The sequence below is a fragment of the Amborella trichopoda genome, chromosome 8 (genome assembly GCF_054954075.1).
Source record: "Amborella trichopoda isolate Santa Cruz 75 chromosome 8, AtrichopodaSantaCruz75HAP2 v2.0, whole genome shotgun sequence".
In the NCBI taxonomy this organism is placed as follows: domain Eukaryota; kingdom Viridiplantae; phylum Streptophyta; class Magnoliopsida; order Amborellales; family Amborellaceae; genus Amborella; species Amborella trichopoda.
In genome coordinates, this window is record NC_142343.1 from 22,220,609 (window position 1) to 22,240,091 (window position 19,483).

The window sequence follows — 19,483 nt, forward strand, 5'->3', positions numbered from 1 at the left end:
TACTAGTACGAGTAGTACTAGTAGTACTTTTACAACTACGAGTAGTACGAGTACTACAACTATTGGTAGTAGTAGGACATGTACTAGTAGTAGTACTAGTAGTATAGACAAGTAGTACATATTAATATATACTACTCGTACTAGTACATAATATTACTACTACTGCTAGTATTAGTAGTACTATTATGTACGAGTAGTACTAGTAGTACGTGTACTACTACGAGTAGTACGAGTACTACAACTACTGGTAGTAGTAGTACATGTACCAGTAGTAGTACCAGTTGTATGTACTAGAATAACTATTACTGGAACATATTATTAGTACATAGATAAGTAGTACATACTAATATATACTACCCGTACTAGTACTAGTATTACTGTATTAGTTGTAGTAGTACTATTTTGTGCTAGTAGTATGGACTACTTGTACTAGTAGTGTTACTAGTACTAGTACGTACTAGTAGTGCTAGTATTATTAGTAGTACTTACTACTACGAGTAGTACTAGTAGTACTTGTACTACTACGAGTATTATTAGTAGTACATACTACTACTAGTAGTACTAGTAGAACAAGTTCAACATGTATTACTGGTATGTACTAGCAGTACATACTTGTAGTATTAGTACTAATATTAGTCGTATTAGTACTAGTACTAGAAGTACTAATTCTACTAGTACGACTCGTAGTAGTAATACTAGAACTACTAGTACATACTAGTACTAGTAACACTAATACGACAAGTATGTACTAGTAGTGCTAGTACTAGTAATCCATACTACTAGTACATAATAATACTACTAATAATCGTACTAGTAGCAAATACTAGTATGTACTTCTTGTATTACTAGTACTAGCAGTAGTACTAGTAGTAGTAATATTATGTACTAGTACGAGTAGTATATATTAGTATGTACAACTTGTCTATACTACTAGTACTACTAGTATGTACTAATAATATGTACTAGTAGTAGTTGTACTAGTACATACTACTAGTACTACTACTAGTTCATGTACTACGACTACTACCAGTAGTTGTAGTACTCGTACTACTCGTAGTAGTACAAGTACTACTAGTGCTAGTCGCAGTAGTATAAGTACTGCTAGTACTACTCGTAGTAGTACAAGTACTACTAGTATGTACTACTAATACTCCAAGTATGCATTCTAGTACATACTGGTAGTATATACTAGTAAGTACTATTAGTACTAATAGTACTACTAGTAGTAGTATGTACTACTAGTAAAATTAAGACTACTAGTAGTAGTATGTAATACTAGTAAAACTCGTACTACTCCTAGTAATACAAGTTCTACTCGTAATAGTATAAGTACTATTAGTACTACACGTAGTAGTAAGTACTACTAGTAATACAAGCACTACTAGTGCATACTAGTACTTGTAACTAGTACTACTATGTACTTGTAGTGCCAGTTCTAGTAGTACATACTACTAGTACAAAATAGTACTACTAATACTAGTACTACTAGTATGTACAAATAAAATGTACTACTAGTAGATGTATTAGTACATACTACTAGTACTACTACTAGTACAAGTTTTACTACTACCGGTAGTTGTAGAACTCGTACTACTCGTAGTAGTACACGTACTACTAATATGTACTACTAATACTCGAAGTATGTATTTTAGTACATACTCGTAGTACATACTAGTAAGTACTACTAGTACTAGTATGTACTAATATGGGTAGTATATATTAGTATGTACTACTTGTCTATACTACTAGTACTAGTAGTATGTACTAATAATATGTACTAGTAGTAGTTGTACTAGTACAAACTACTAGTACTACTACTTGTACATGAACAACTACTACCAGTAGTTGCAGTACTCGTATTGCTCGTAGTAGTAAGTACTACTTGTAATACTAGCTCTACTAGTACATACTAGTACTCATAACACTGCTAGTACTAGTATGGACTAGTATTGCTAGTACTAGTAGTACATACTACTAGTACATAATAGTACTACAAATACTAGTAATACTAGTACTAGCAGTAGTACTAGTAGAGGTAATATTATGTACTAGTACGAGTAGTATATATTTGTATGTACTACTTGTCTATATTACTAGTACTACTAGTATGTACAAATAAAATGTACTAGTAGTAGTTGTACTAGTACTACTACTAGTAATACGACTAGTACATGTACCACTACTACCAGTTGTTGTAGTATTCGTACTACTCGTTGTAGTACAAGTACTATTAGTACTACTCGTAGTAGTGCAAGTACTACAAGTACTACTCTTAGTAGTACAAGTACTACTTGTACTACTCGTGGTAGTAAGTACAACTAGTAATACTAGCACTACTAGTACATACTACTACTACTACTACTAGTACATAGTAGTATGTACTACTAATACTCCATGTATGTATTCTAGTACATACTTGTAGTACATACTACTAAGTACTATTAGTAATGGAAAGTACTATTAGTACTAGTATGTACTACTTGTAGAATTAGTACTTCTAGCACTAGTACTAATACTACTAGTATTTGTACTAAAACTACTAGTATTTACTGCTCGTAGTACGTATAACTACTAGTAGTAGTAAATACTATTAGTAATACTAGCACTACTAGTACATACTACTACTACTACTACTACTACACATTAGTATGTACGACTAATACTCCAAGTATGTAGTCTAGTACATACTTGTAGTACATACTAATAAGTACTATTAGTACTAGTATGTACTACTAGTAGAATTAGTCCTTCTAGTACTAGTACTAACACTACTAGTATGTACTGCTAGAACGTACTAGTAGTACATGTACAACTAGTTCTATTAGTAATACTAGTAGTAGTATGTACTACTAGTAATACTCGTATTACTCGTAGTAGTACAAGTACTACTAGTATTACTCGTAGTAGTACAAGTACTACTCGTAGTAGTAAGTAATACTAGCACTACTGGTACATACTAGTACTAGTAACACTAGTAGTGCTAGTACTAGTAGTACATATTACTAGAACATAATAGTACTACTAATACTACTAATATTACTAGTATGTACTAATAATATGTACTAGTAGTCGTTGTACTAGTACATACTGCTAGTACTACTACTAGTACATTACTATTACTACCAGTAGTTGTAGTACTCGTACTACTCGTAATAGTACAAGTACTATTAGTACTACTCGTAGTAGTACAAGTACTCATAGTACTACTCGTAGTACTAAGTACTACTAGTAATACTAGCACTACTAGTACATACTACTACTACTACTAGTACATACTAGTATGTACTACTAATACTCCAAGTATGTATTCTAGTGCATGTTTGTAGTACATACTAGTAAGTACTATTAGTACTTACTTACTAGTATGTACTACTAGTAGAATTAGTACTTCTAGTACTTGTACTAATACTACTAATACTACTAGTATGAACTGTTAGTACATACTAGTAGTGCATGTAGAACTAGTTCTACAAGTACTACTAGTAGTAGTGCGTACTACTAGTAATACTCGTAGTAGTACAAGTACTACTCGTAGTAGTACAAAGACTACTACTACTACTCGTAGTAGTAAGTACTACTAGTCATACTAGCACTACTAATACATACTAGTACCAGTAACACTACTAATACTAGTATGTACTAGTCGTGCAAGTACTAGTATTATATACTACTAAGACATAATTGTACAACTAATACTAGTACTAGTAGTACGTATACTAGTATGTACTACTAGTAATACTAGTACTAGCAGTAGTACTAGTAGTAGTAATATTATGTACTAGTACGGATAGTATATATTAGTAAGTATTACTTGTCTATACTACTAGTACTACAAGTATGTACCAATAATATGTACAATTCGTAGTTGTACTAGTACGTACTACTAGTACTACTACTAGTACATGTATTACTACTCCTAGTAATTCAAGTACTAGTACTACTCGTAATAGTACAAGTACTATGGTTCTACTCGTAGTAGCATAAGTACTACTAGTACTACTCGTAGTAGTAAGTACTAAGTGTAATACTAGCACTACTAGTAAGTACAAACTAGTAAGTACTATTAATGCTAGTATGTATTACTAGTACAATTAGTACTTCTAGTATTAGTACTAATACTACTAGTATTTCTACTTATACTACTAGTATGTACTGCTAGTACATACTAGTAGTACATGTAAAACTAGTTTTACTAGTACTACTAGAAGTAGTATATACTACTAGTAATATTCGTACTACTCGTAGTAGTGAGTACTACTAGTACATACTAGTACTAGTAACACTACTAGTACTAATATGTACTAGTAGTGCTAATACTAATAGTACAATCTACTAGTACATAATAGTACTACTAATACTAGTACCAGTAGTAGATACTTGTATGTACTACAAGTAATACTAGTACTAGCAGTAGTACTAAGAGTAGTAATATTATGTAATAGTACGGGTAGTATTTATTAGTATGTACTACTTGTCTATACTACTAGTACTACTAGTATGTACTAATAATACGTACTAATAGTAGTTGTACTAGTACATACTACTTGTGCTACTACTAGTACATGTACTACTATTACCAGTAGTTGTAGTACTCGTACCACTCGTAGTAGTACAAGTACTTCTAGTACTGCTCGAAGTAGTACACGATCTACTTGTACTACTCGTAGTAGTAAGTACTACTAGTAATACTCGTATTACTCGTAGTAGTACAAGTACTACTAGTACTACTCATAGTAGTACAAGTACTACTAGTCTTACTCGTAGTAGTAAGTAGTACTAGTAATACTAGCACTACTAGTACATATTATTGCTACTACTACTAGTACATACTAGTATGTACTACTAATACTCCAAGTAATACATACTTGTAGTACATACTAGTAAATACTATTAAGACTAGTATGTACTACTTGTCGTATTAGTACTTTTAGTACTAGTTGTAATACTACAAGTATTAGCACTAATACTACTAGTATGTACATCTAGTACATACTAATAGTACATGAAGAACTTTTTCTACTAGTACTCCTAGTAGTATTACGTACTACTAGTAGTACTCGTACTACTAATATTAGTACAAGTACTACTAGTACTACTCGTAGTAGTAAGTACTACTACTAATACTAGCACTACTAGAACATACTTGTACTAGTAACACTACGAGTACTAGTATGTACTAGTAGTGCTAGTACTAGTAGTACATACTACTAGTTTATAATAATACTACGAATATTAATACTAGTAGTAGTAATATTATGTACTAGTACTGTTAGTATAAATTAGTATGTACTACTTGTCTATACTACTAGTACTACTAGTATGTACTAATAATATGTACTAGTAGTAGTTGAACTAGTACATACCACTAGTGCTACTACTAGTACATGTACTACTACTACCAGTGGTTGTAGTACTCGTACTACTCGTAGTAGTACAAGTACTACTAGTACTACTCATAGTTGAACAAATACTACTAATACTACTCGTACTAGTAAGTACTTTTAGTAATATTAGCACTACTTGTATATACTACTACTACTACTACTAGTACATATTTTTATGTACTACTAATAGTCCAAGTACGTATTGTAGTACATACTTAGTAATAAATACTAGTAAGTACTATTAGTACTAGTATGTACTACTAGTAGTATTAGTACTTCTAATATTGTACTAATCTTACTAGTATAAGTACTTATACTATTAGTATGTACTGCGAGTACATACTAGTAGTACATGTTGAACTAGTTCTACTACTACTAGTAGTAGTAGTATGTACTACTAGGAATACTCGTATTACTCGTAATAGTACAAGTACTACTAGTACTACTCATAGTAGTACTAGTACTACTCGTAGTTATACAACTACTACTAGTACTACTCGGTGTAGTAAGTTAAGTACTACTAGTACTACTCGGTGTAGTAAGTTAAGTACTACTAGTAATACAAGCACTATTAGTACATACTAGTACTAGTATGTATTAGTAGAGCTAGTACTAGTAGTACATACTACTAGTACATAGTAGTACTACTAATACTAGTACTAGTAGTACATACTAGCATGTACTACTAGTAATACTAGTAGTGATATTATGTACTAGTACGGGTCGTATATATTAGTATGTACTACTTATCCATACTACTAGTACTACTAGTATGTACTAATAATATGTACTAGTAGTAGTTGTACTGGTACATACTGTTAGTACTACTACTAATACATGTACTACTAATACCAATAGTTATCTTACTCGTACTACTTGTAGTAGTACCAATACTAGTAGTACTACTCGTAGTAGTACAAGTACAACTAATACTACTCGTAGTAGTAAATACTACTACTAATACAAGCACTACTTGTACATACTACTACTACTACTACTACTAGTACATACTAGTATGTACGACTAATACTCAAAATACGTATTCTAGCACATACTTGTAGAACATAATAGTAATCACTATTTGTACTAATATGTACTACAATAAGAATTAGTACTTCTTGTACTAGTAGTACATGTAGAACTAGTTCTACTAGTAGTAGTACGTACTACTAGTAATACTCGTAGTACTCATAGTAGTAAGTGTACTACTCGTAGTAGTACAAGTACTACTAGTACTACTCGTAGTAGTAAATACTACTAGTAATACTAGCACTACTAGTACATACTAGTACTAGTAAAACTATTAGTACTAGAATGTACTAGTATGTACTACTTGTAATACTAGTACTAGTTGTAGTACTAATAGTAGTACTATTACGTACTAGTACGGGTAGTATATATTAGGATGTATTACTTGACTATACTACTAGTACTACTAGTATGTACTAATAATATGTACTAGTAGTAGTTGCACTAGTACATACTCCTAGTACTACTACTAGTACATGTACTACTACTACCAGTAGTTGTAGTACTCGTACTACTCGTAGTAGTATAAGTACTACAAGTACTACTTGTAGTAGTAAGTACTACTAGTAATACTAGCACTACTAGTACTTACTAATACTAGTAACATTATTAGTACTAGTATGTACTAGTAGTTCTAGTACTAGTAGTACATACTATTAGTACATAATAGTACTACTAATACTAGTACTAGTTATCTATATTAGTATGTATTAATATGTACTACTTATTTATACTTCTAGTACTACTAGTATGTACTAATTATATGTACTAATAGTAGTTGTACTAGTACATATTACTAATACTACTACTAGTACATGTACTACTACTACCAATAGTTGTAGTACTCGTACTACTCGTAATTGTATAAGTACTGCTAGTACTACTCGTAGCAGTACAAGTACTACTAGAACTACTAGTAGTAGTACAAGTACTACGAGTGCTACTCGTAGTAGTAAGTACTACTAGAAATATTAGCACTACTAGTACATACTACTATTACTACTAGTACATACTAGTATGTACTACTAATACTCCAAGTACGTATTCTAGTACATACTTGTAGTACATACTAATAAGTACTATTAGTACTAGTACTAGTTGTACATACTTTTAGTACATAATAGTTTTACCAATACTAGTACTAATAGTACATACTAGTATGTACTATTAGGAATACTATTACTAGCAGTAGTACTAGTAGTAGTAATATTATGTACTAGTACGGATAGTATATATTAGTATGTACTACTTGTCTATTCTACAAGTACAACTAGTATGTACTAGTAGTAGTCGTACTAGTACGTACTACTACTTGTACATGTCTTACAGTTACCAGTAGATGTAGTACTCGTACTACTCGTAATTGTACAAGTACTACTGGTACTACTCGCTGTAGTACAAGTTGTACTCGCACTACTCGAAGTAGTAAGTACTACTAGTAATATTAGAACTACTAGTACATACTACTACTACTACTAATACATACTTGTACGTACTACTTATACTCCAAGTTTGTATTCTAGTACATACTTGTAGTACATACTAGTAAGTACTATTAGTACTAGTATGTACTACTAGTAGAGTTAGTACATCTAGTACTAGTACTAATACTAGTAGTATTAGTACTAGTAGTACTTGTACTGTTAGTACATACTAGTAGTACATGTAGAACTAGTTCTATTAGTACTACTACTAGTAGTATATACTACTAGTAGTACTTGTACTACTCGTAGTAGTAAGAGTACTACTAGTGCACTCTTAGTTGTACAAGTACTACTAGTACTGCTCGTAGTAGTACAAGTACTACTAGTACTGCTAGTAGTAGTAAGTACTACTAGTAATACTAGCACTACTAGTACATACTACGGCTACTACTACTAGTACATACTAGTATGTACTACGAATACTCCAAGTATGTATTCTAAGACATACTTGTATTACATACTAGTAAGTACTATTAGTACTAATATGTACTACAAGTAGAATTAGTACTTCTAGTACTAGTACTAATTACTACTAGTATTAGTACAAATACTACTAGTATGTACTTGCTAGTACATGCTAGTAGTACATGTAGAACAAGTTCTACTAGTAATAGTATGTACTACTAGTAATACTCGTACTACTCTTAATAGTAAGTACTACTAGTAATACTAGCACTACAAGTAGTACTAGTACTATTCGTAGTACTAAGTACTACTAGTACTAATACTAGTAGTGTTAGTTCTAATACTACTGGTATGTACAGCTAGTACATACTAGAAGTACATGTAGAACTAGTTCTACTTGTACTACTAGTACTAGTATGTACTAGTAGTGCTAGTTCTAGTAGTACATACTACTAGTACATAATAGTACTATTAATAGTTGTACTAGTAGTACATACTAGTATGTACTAAGAGTAATATTAGTACTAGCAGTAGTACCAGTAGTAGAAAATATATGTATTAGTATGGGTAGTACATATTAGTATGTAATACATGTCTATACTACTACTACTACAACTAGTATGTAATAATAATATGTACAAGTAGTAGTTGTACTAGTACATAGTACTAGTACTACTAGTACTACTCGTAGTAGTACAAGTACTACTAGTACTACTAGTAGTACATGTACTACTAGTACTACTCGTAGTAGTAAGTACTACTAGTAATACTACCACTACTAGTACAAAGTAGTATTAGTATGTACTACTAATACTTCAGGCCTATTTTCTAATACATACTTGTAGAATTAGTTTTACATACTACTACTAGTAGTAGTATGTACTAGTTCTGCTAGTACTACTAGTTGTAGTATGTACTAGTACTACTAGTACTACTAGTAGTAGTATGTACTACTAGTATTACTCGTACTACTCGTAGTAGTACAAGTACTACTAGTACTACTCGTAGTAGTACAAGTACTATTAGTACTACTTGTAATAGTACTAGTATTACTAGTGCTAATATGTACTAGTAGTTCTAGTACTAGTAGTACATACTACTAGTACACAATAGTACTACTAATACTAGTACTAGTAGTACATACTAGTTCCACTACGAGAAATACTAGTACAAGCATGAGTACTAAAAGGGGTAGTATATATATAAGTATGTACTAATTGTCTATACTACTAGTACTACTAGTATGTATTAATAATATGTACTAGTAGTAGTTGTACTAGTACATACTACCAATACTACTCGTAGTAGTACAAATACTACTAGTACTACACTTAGTAGTAAGTACTACTAGTAATACTAGCACTACTAGTACATACTACTACTACAATTATTAGTACATACCATTATGTAATACTATTACTCTAAGTATGTATTCTAGTACATACTTGTAGTACATACTAGTAAGTACTATTAGTCTTAGTATGTACAACTGGGAGAATTAGTACTTATTGTACTAATGCTACTAGTATTAGTACTAATACTACTAGTATGTACCGCTAGTACATATTAGTAGTATATATAAAAGTAGTTCTACTAGTAGTAGTATGTTTTACTAGTAATACTTGTACTACTCGTAGTAGTACATGTACTACTAGTACAACTCGTAGTAGTACAAGTACTACTGATACTACTCGTAGTAGTACAAGTACTACTAGTACTACTCGTAGTAGTAAGTACTACTAGTAATCCTAGCACTACTAGTACATACTAGTACTAGTAACACTACTAGTACTAATATGTACTAGTAGTGCTAGTACTAGTAGTACATACTACTAGTACATAATAGTTAAACTAATACTAGTACTAGAAGTACATACTAGTATGTACTACTAAAAATATTAGTACTAGTAGTAGTACAAGTAGTAGTAATATAGTGTACTAGCACGGGTAGTATATATTAGGATGTACTACTTGTCTATACTACTAGTACTACTATTATTTACTAATAATATGTACTAGTAGTAGTGGTACTAATACATACTACTAGCACTATTACTAGTACATGTACTACTACTACCAATAGTTGTAGTACTCGTACTACTCATAATAGTACAAGTACAGCTAGTACTACTCGTAGTAGTACAAGTACTATTAGTACTACTCGAGTAGTCGTACAAGTACTACTTGTACTACTCGTAGTAGTAAGTACTACTAGTAATACTAGCACTACTAGTACATACTACAACTACTACTAATACATACTAGTATGTACTACTAATTCTCTAAGTATGTATTCTAGTACATACTTTTAGTACATACTAGTAAGTAGTATTAGTACGAGTATGTATTACTAGTAGATGTAGTACTTCTAGTACTAGTACTAAAACAACTAATATGTACTGCTAGTATAGACTAGTAGCACATGTAGAACTAGTTCTACAAGTACTACTAGTAGTAGTATGTACTACTAGTAATACTCGTAGTAATACAAGTACTATTACTACTACTCGTAGTAGTACAAGTACTACTAGTACTACTCGCAGTAGTAAGTACTACTAGTAATACTTGCACTACTAATACAAACTAGTACTAATAACACTACTAGTACTTATATGTACTAGTAGTGCTAGTACTAGTAGTACATACAATTAGTACGTAATAATACTACTAATAGTAGTACTAGTAGTACATACTAGTATGTACTACTAGTAATGCTAGTACTAGCAGTAGCACTAGTAGTAGTAATATTATATATTAGTACGGGTAGTATATATTAGTATGTACTAGTCTATACTACTAGTGGTAATTGTATGTACAAATAATATGTTCTAATAGTAGTTGTACAAGTACATACGACTTGTACTACTACTACCAGTAGTTGTACTATGAGTACTACTCGTAGTAGTACAAGTACTACTAGTACTACTACTCGTAGTGGTAAGTACTAGTTGTAATACTAGCACTACAAGTACATACTACTACTACTACTACTACTACCACGAGTACACTAGTATGTGCAACTAATATTCCAAGTATGTTTTCTAGTACATACTTGTAGTACATACTAGTAAGTACTATTATTACTAGTATGAACTACTAGTAGAATTAGTATTTCTAGTATTAATACTACTAGTATTAGTTCTAATATTACTAGTTTGTACTGCTAGTACTACTCGTAGTAGTAATAACTACTAGTAATACTAGCACTACTAGTACATACTAGTACTAGTAGTGTTACTAGTACTTGTATGTACTAGTAGTGCTAGTAGTAGTAGTACATACTACTAGTATATAATAGTACTACTAATGTTAATATTAGTATTACATACTAGTATGTACTACTAGTAATACTAGTACTAGTAGTAGTACTAGCAGTTGTAATATTATGTACTAGTACAGGTAGTATATATTAGTATGTAATAGTTGTCTATACTACTAATATTACTAGTATGTACTAATAATTTGTACTAGTCGTAGTTGTAATAGTACATACTACTAATACTACTGCTAGTACATGTACTACTACTACCAGTAGTTGTAGTACTCGTACTACTCGTAGTAGTAGCAGTACTGCTAATATTACTCATAGTAGTATAAGTACTACTAGTCTTACTCGTAGTAGTACAAGTACTACTAGTACTACTCGTAGTAGTAAGTACTACTAGCAATACTAGCACTACTAAGACATACTACTACTACTAGTAGTACCTAATAGTATGTGCTACTAATACTCCAAGTATGTATTCTAGTACAAACTTGTAGTACGTACAAGTAAGTACTATTAGTACTAGTATGTACTACTAGTAGAATGAGTCCTTCTAGTACTAGTACTAATACTACCCGTTTTAGTATTAATACTACTAGTATGTCTTGCTAGTACAGCCTAATAATACATGTAGAACTAGTTCTACTAGTACTACTTGTAGTAGTATGTACTACTCGTAGAAGTACAAGTACTACTAGTACTACTCGTAGTAGTAAGTACTACTGGTAATACTAGCTCTACAAGTACGTACTAGTACTAGTAACACTACTAGCAGTACGTACTATTCGTATTAGTACTAGTACCAGTAGTATTAGCCTTAGTACAAGAAGTACTAATTCTACTAATAGTACATACTAGTACTAATAGCACTTACTTGTATGTACTACAAGTATGTACTAGAATACATACTTGGAGTATTAGTAGTACATACTAGTATGTACTAGCAGTAGTAGTTGTAGTATGTACTAGTAGTGCTAGTATTACTTACAGTACTCACTACTACGAGTAGTACTTTTAGTAGTAAGTACTACTAGTAATACTAGCACTGCTAGTACATACTAGTACTAGTAACACTACTAGTACTAGTTCGTACTAGTCGTGCTAGTACTAGTAGTACATACTACTAGTACATAATAGTACTACTAATACTAGTACATACTAGTATGTACTACTAGTAATACTAGTACTAGCAGTAGTACTAGTAGTAGTAATACTATTTACTAGTACGGGTAGTATATATTAGTATGTACTACTTGTCTAAACTACTCGTACTACTGGTATGTATTAATAATATGTACTAGTAGTAGTTGTATCAGTACATACTACTAGTACTACTACTAGTACATGTACTACTACTACCAGTAGTTGTTATACTCGTACTACTCGTAGTAGTACAAGTACTACTATGACTACTCGTAGTAGTATAAGTACTACTAGAACGACTCGTAGTAGTAAGTACTACTAGTAATATTAGCACTACTAGTATATACTACTACTACAACTACTAGTACATACTAGTATGTACTACAAACACTCCAAGTATGTATTTTAGTACATACTTATAGTACATACTAGTAAGTATTATTGGTACTAGTATGTACTACTATTAGAATTAGTGCTTCTAGTACTAGTACTAATACTACTAGTATTAATACTAATACTACTAGTATGTACACCTAGTACATACTAGTAGTATATGTAGTACTAGTTCTACTAGTACAACTAGTAGTGTATGTACTACTCGTACTACTAGTACTACTCGTAGTAGTACAAGTACTACTAAAAATACTCGTAATAGTAAGTATTACTAATAATATTAGTACTACTAGTACATACTAGTACTAGTAACACTACTAGTACTAGTATATACAAGTCGTGCTAGTACTAGTAGTACATAATAGAACTACTAATACTAGTACTAACAGTAGTACCAATAGTAGTAATTTAATGTACTAGTACGGGTAGTATATATTAGTATGTACTACTTGTCTATCTTACTAGTACTACTAGTTTGTACTAATAATATGTACTAGTAGTAGTTGTACTAGTACATACTACTAGTACTACTACTAGTAGTAGTTGTATTAGTACATACGACTAGTACTACTACCAGTAGTTGTAGTACTCGTACTATTCGTAATAGTACAAGTACTACTAATACAACTCGTAGTACTACATGTACTACTAGTATTACTCGTAGTAGTAAGTACTACTAGTAATACTAGTAATACTAATACATACTACTACTACTACTACTAGTACATAATAGTATGTAGTACTAATACTCCAAGTATGTATTATAGTACATACTTGTAGTACATACTAGTAAGTACTATAAGTACTAGTATGTACAACTAGTAGAATTGGAACTTCCAAGATTAGTACTAATACTAGTATGTACTGCTAAAACATACTACTAGTACATGTGGAACTAGTTCTACTAGAACTACTAGTAGTAGTAGGTACTAGTAGGAGTAGGTACATGTAGAACTAGTTCTACAAGAACTACTAGTACGAGTACTATATACTAGTATATACTACTAATACTCCAAGTATGTATTCTAGTACATACTTGTAGTATATACTAGTAAGTACTATTAGTACTAGTATGTACCACAAGTAGAATTACTACTTCTAGTACAAGTACTAATACTACTAGTATTAGTACTAATACTACTAATATGTTGTAATAGTACTTCTAATACTACTAGTACAAATACTACTAGTATTAGTACTAGCACTTTTAAAACTAGTACATCTAGTATTAGTACTTCTACTACTAGTAATACTCGTACTACTCGTAGGAGTACAAGTACTATTAGTACTACTCGCAGTAGTACAAGTACTACTTGTACTACTCGTAGTAGTAAGTACTACTAGTAATACTAGCACTACTAGTACATACTAGTACTAGTAACACTGTTAGTACTACTATGTACTAGTTGTGCTAGTACTAGTAGTACATACTCTAGTACATAATAGTACTACTAATATTAGTACTAGCAGTAGTACAAGTAGTAGTACCTACTAGTTCTTGTACGGGTAGTATATATTAGTATGTACTACTACTACCAGTAGTTGTAGTACTCGTACTACTCCTAGTAGTACAAGCACTACTAGTACTACTCGTAGTAGTATAAGTACTACTAGTACTACTCGTAGTAGTAAGTACTACTAGTAATACTAGCACTATTAGTACATAATACTACTACAAGTACATACTACTAATAATCCAAGTATGTATTCTAGTACATACTTGTAGTACATACTTGTAAGTACTAGTATGTACATCTAGTAGAATTAATACTTCTAGTACTAGAACTAATATTACTTGTTCTGCTAGTACTACTAGCAGTAGTATGTAATACTAGTAATACTAGTAGTACTTGTACTACTTCTAGTAGTACAAGTACTACTTCTAGTAGTACAAGTACTACTTCTAGTAGTACAAGTACTACTCGTAGTAGTACAAGTACTACTCGTAGTAGTACAAGTACTACTCATAGTAGTACAACTAGTACTAGTACTACTCGTTGTAGTAAGTACTGCTAATTGTACTAGTACTACTAGTAAAAACAAGTACTAATACTACAAGTACTAGTACTAATACAACTAATACAAGTAGAACTAGTTCTATTAGTGCTATTATTAGTGGTATGTACTACTAGTAATACTCGTACTACTCATAGTAGTACAAGTACATGCTAGTACTACTCAAAATAGTACAAGTACTACTAGTACTACTCGTAGTAGTAAGTACTACTAGTAATACTACCACTACTAGTACAAAGTAGTACTAGTAACACTACTAGTACTAGTATGTACTAGTATTGCTAGTACTAGTATAACATACTAGTCTGTACTACTATTAATACAAGTACTAGCAGTAGTACTAGTAGTAGTAATAATATGTACTAGTACGGGTAGTATATATTAATATGTACTACTTGTCTATACTACTAGTACAACTAGTATGTACTGATAATATGTACTATTAGTAGTTGTACTAGTACACACTACTAGTACTACTACTAGTTCATGTACTACTACTACCAAAAGTTGTAGTACTCGTACTACTCGTAGTAATACAAGTACTACTACTAGTTCATTTACTACTACTATCAGTAGTTGTAGTACTCGTACTACTCATAGTAATACAAGTACTACTAGTACTACTCGTAGTAGTACAAGTACAACTATTACTAGCACTACTAGTACATAGTAGTAGTACAACTACTAGTACATTCTAGTAGGTGCTACTAATACTCCAAGTATGTATTCTAGTACATACTTGTAGTCCATACTAGTAAGTAGTATTTGTACTAGTATGTACTATTAGTAGAATTAGTACTTCTAGTACAAGTACTAATACCACTACTATGTACTGCTAGTACATACTAGTAGTACATGTAGAACAAGTTCTATTAGTACTACTCGTATGAGTACAAGTACTATTAATACCACCCGTAGTAGAACAAATACTACTAGTACTACACGTAGTAAAAAGTACTACTAGTAATACTAGCACTATTAGTACATACTAGTACTAGAAACACTACAAGTACTAGTATGTACTAGTAGTGCTAGTACTAATAGTACATACTACCGGTACATAACAGTACTACTAATACTAGTACGAGTAGTACATACTAGTATGTACTACTACTAATACTAGTACTAGCAGCAGTACTAGTAGTAGTAATACTATGTACTGGTATGGGTAGTATATATTAGTATGTACTACTTGTCTATACTACTAGTACTACCAGTATGTACAAATAATATGTACTCGTAGTAGTTGTACTAGTACATACTACTCGTTGTATTACTAGTACATGTACTATTACAACCAGTAGTTGTAGTACTCGTACTACTGGTAGTAGTATAAGTACTACTAGTACTACTTATAGTAGTAAGTACTACTAGTAATACTAGCACTACTAGTACATACTACTACTACTACTACTAGTACATACTAGTATGTACTACAAATACTCCAAGTATTAATTCTAGTACATACTTGTAGTACATACTAGTACGTACTATTAGTACTAGTACGAACTACAAGTAGAATTAGTACTTCTAATAATAGTACTAATACTACTAATATTAGTACTAATACTAATAATATTAGTACTAATACTAATAATATTAGTACTAATACTACTAGTATGTACTGCTAGTACATAATAATAGTACATGTAGAACTAGTTCTACTAATACTACTAGTAGTAGTATGTACTACTAGTAATAATCGTACTACTCGTAGTAGTACAAGTACTACTTGTACTAATAAGTACTGCCCGTAATACTAGCACTACTAATACATACTAGTGCGGGTAGTGTATATTAAAACGTACTACTTGTCTATACTACTAGTACTAATAGTATGTACTAATAATATGTACTAGTAATAGTTGTACAAGTACGTACTACTAGTACGACAACTACCTGTAGTTGTAATACTCGTACTACTCGTAGTACTATAAGTACTACTAGTACTACTCGTAGTAGTACAAGTACTACAAGTACTACTACTAATACTAACACTACTAGTACATACTATTACTACTACTACTAGTACATATTAGTATGTACTACTAATACTCCAGGTATGTATTCTAGTACATACTTGTAGAACGTACTAGTAAGTATTATTAGTACAAGTATGTACTACTTGTACAGACTAGTAATACATGTATAACTAGTTCTACTACTACTACTAGTAGCAGTATGTACTACTTGTAATACTTGTACTACTCGTAGTAATACAAGCACTACAAGTATTACTCGTAGTACTACAAGTACTACTAGTACTACTCGTAGTAGTAAGTACTACAAGTAATACTAGCACTACTAGTGCATACTAGTTCTAGTAAAACTACAAATACTAATATGTACTAGTAGTGCAAGTACTAGTAGTATATACTAGTGTGTACTACTAGTAATACTAGTACTAGTAGTAGTACTAGTAGTAGTAATATTATGTACTACTACGGGTAGTATATATTAGTATGTACTACTTGTCTATATTACTAGTACTACTAGTATGTACTAATAATATGTACTAGTAGTAGTACTACTAGTACATACTACTAGTACTACTACTATAACATGTACCACTACTACCAGTAGTTGTAGTACTCGTACTACTCATAGTAATACAAGTACTACTCGTAGTAGTATAAGTACTACTAGTACTACTAGTACTACTTGTAGTAGTAAGTACTACTAGTAATACTAGCACTACTAGTACATACTACTACTACTACTACTACTACTAGTACATACTAGTATGTACTACTAATACTCTATGTATGTGTTCAATTACATACTTGTAAAACATACTAGTAAGTACTATTAGTACTAATATGTACCACCAGTAGAATTAGTTCTTTCAGTACTAGTACTAATACTACTAGTATTAGTACTATTACTACTAGTATGTACTGTTAGTACATACTAATAGTACAACTACTACTAGTACTACTCATTGTAATTAGTACTACTAATAATACTAGCACTACTACTACATATTACTACTACTACTAGTACATACTTGTAGTACATACTAGTAACTACTACTAGTACTTGTATGTACTACTAATAGAATTAGTACATCTAGTACTAGCACTAATACTACAAGTATTAGTACTAATACTACCAGTATGTACTGTTAGTACATACTAGTAGTACATGTAGAACTAGTTGTATTAGTACTACTAGTTGTAGTATGTACTACTAGTAATACTCGTACTACTCGTAGTATTACAAGTACTACTAATACTACTTATAGTAGTAAGTACCACTAGTAATACTAGCACTTCTAGTACATACTAGTACTAGAAACACTACCAGTACTAGTATGTACTAGTACTTGTTGTACATACTACTAGTACATAATAGTACTACTAATACTCGTACTAGTAGTACATACTAGTACGTACTACTAGTAATACTAGTACAAGCAGTTGTACTTGTAGTAGTAATATTATCTACTAGTACGGGTAGTATATATTAGTAGCAGTTATTTTCTTACATTCTACGAGTACTACTACTAGTACATGAACTACTATTACCAGTAGTTGTAGTACTCGTGCTACATGTAGTAGTACAAGTACTACTAGTACTACTCGTAGTAGAACAAGTACTACTAGTACTACTCGTAGTAGTAAGTAATATTAGTAATACTAGTACTACTTGTACATACTACTACTACTACTAGTACGTACGAGTATGTACTACTAATACTCCAAGTATGTATTCTAGTACATGCTTGTAGTACATACTAGTAAGTATTATTAGAACTAGTATGTATTATTAGTAGAGTTAGAACTTTTAGTACTAGTACTAATACTAGTAGTATTAGTACTTATATTATTAGTATGTCTTGCTAGTACATACTAGTAGTACATGTAGAACTAGTTCTACTAGTAAGAGTATGTACTACTAGTAACACTTACACTACTAGTAAATACTTGTATTAGTAACACTACTAGTACTAGTATGCACTAGTAGTGCTAGTACTAGTAGTACATACTACTAGAACATAATAGTACTACTAATACTACTACTAGTGGTACATACTAGTATGTACTACTAGTAATACTAGTACTAGCAGTAGTACTTGTAGTAGTAATATTATGTTCTAGTACGAGTAGTATATATTACATACTACAAGTACTACTACTAGTGCTTGTACTACTATTACCAGTAGTTGTATTACTCGTACTACATGTAGTAGTACAAGTACTACACGTAGTAGTACGAGTACTACTAGTACTACTCGTAGTAGTACGAGTACTACTAGTACTACTCGTAGTAGTACGAGTACTACTAGTACTACTCGTAGTAGTACAAGTATTACTAGTACTACTCGTAGTAGTAAGTACTACTAGTAATACTAGCACTACTAG